Source organism: Arachis duranensis, chromosome 4 (assembly GCF_000817695.3).
Source record: "Arachis duranensis cultivar V14167 chromosome 4, aradu.V14167.gnm2.J7QH, whole genome shotgun sequence".
NCBI lineage: Eukaryota > Viridiplantae > Streptophyta > Magnoliopsida > Fabales > Fabaceae > Arachis > Arachis duranensis.
The window spans coordinates 58,653,802-58,654,083 of NC_029775.3; positions in this window are offsets into that span (position 1 = coordinate 58,653,802).

Here is a 282-nt window from a genome sequence, read left to right on the forward strand (position 1 = left end):
GGAAGAACGGAAGTGGTTGTCAGTCACACGTTCATAGGTGAGAATGATGATGAGTGTCACGGATCATCACATTCATCAAGTTGAAGAACAAGTGATATCTTAGAACAAGAGCAAGCGGAATTGAATAGAAGAACAATAGTAATTGCATTAATACTCGAGGTACAGCAGAGCTCCACACCTTAATCTATGGTGTGTAGAAAGTCCACCGTTGAAAATACATAAGAACAAGAGTGATCATTGGCTTCGGTCCCAGAGAGGGAACCAGAAGAACCAAGATGAGAT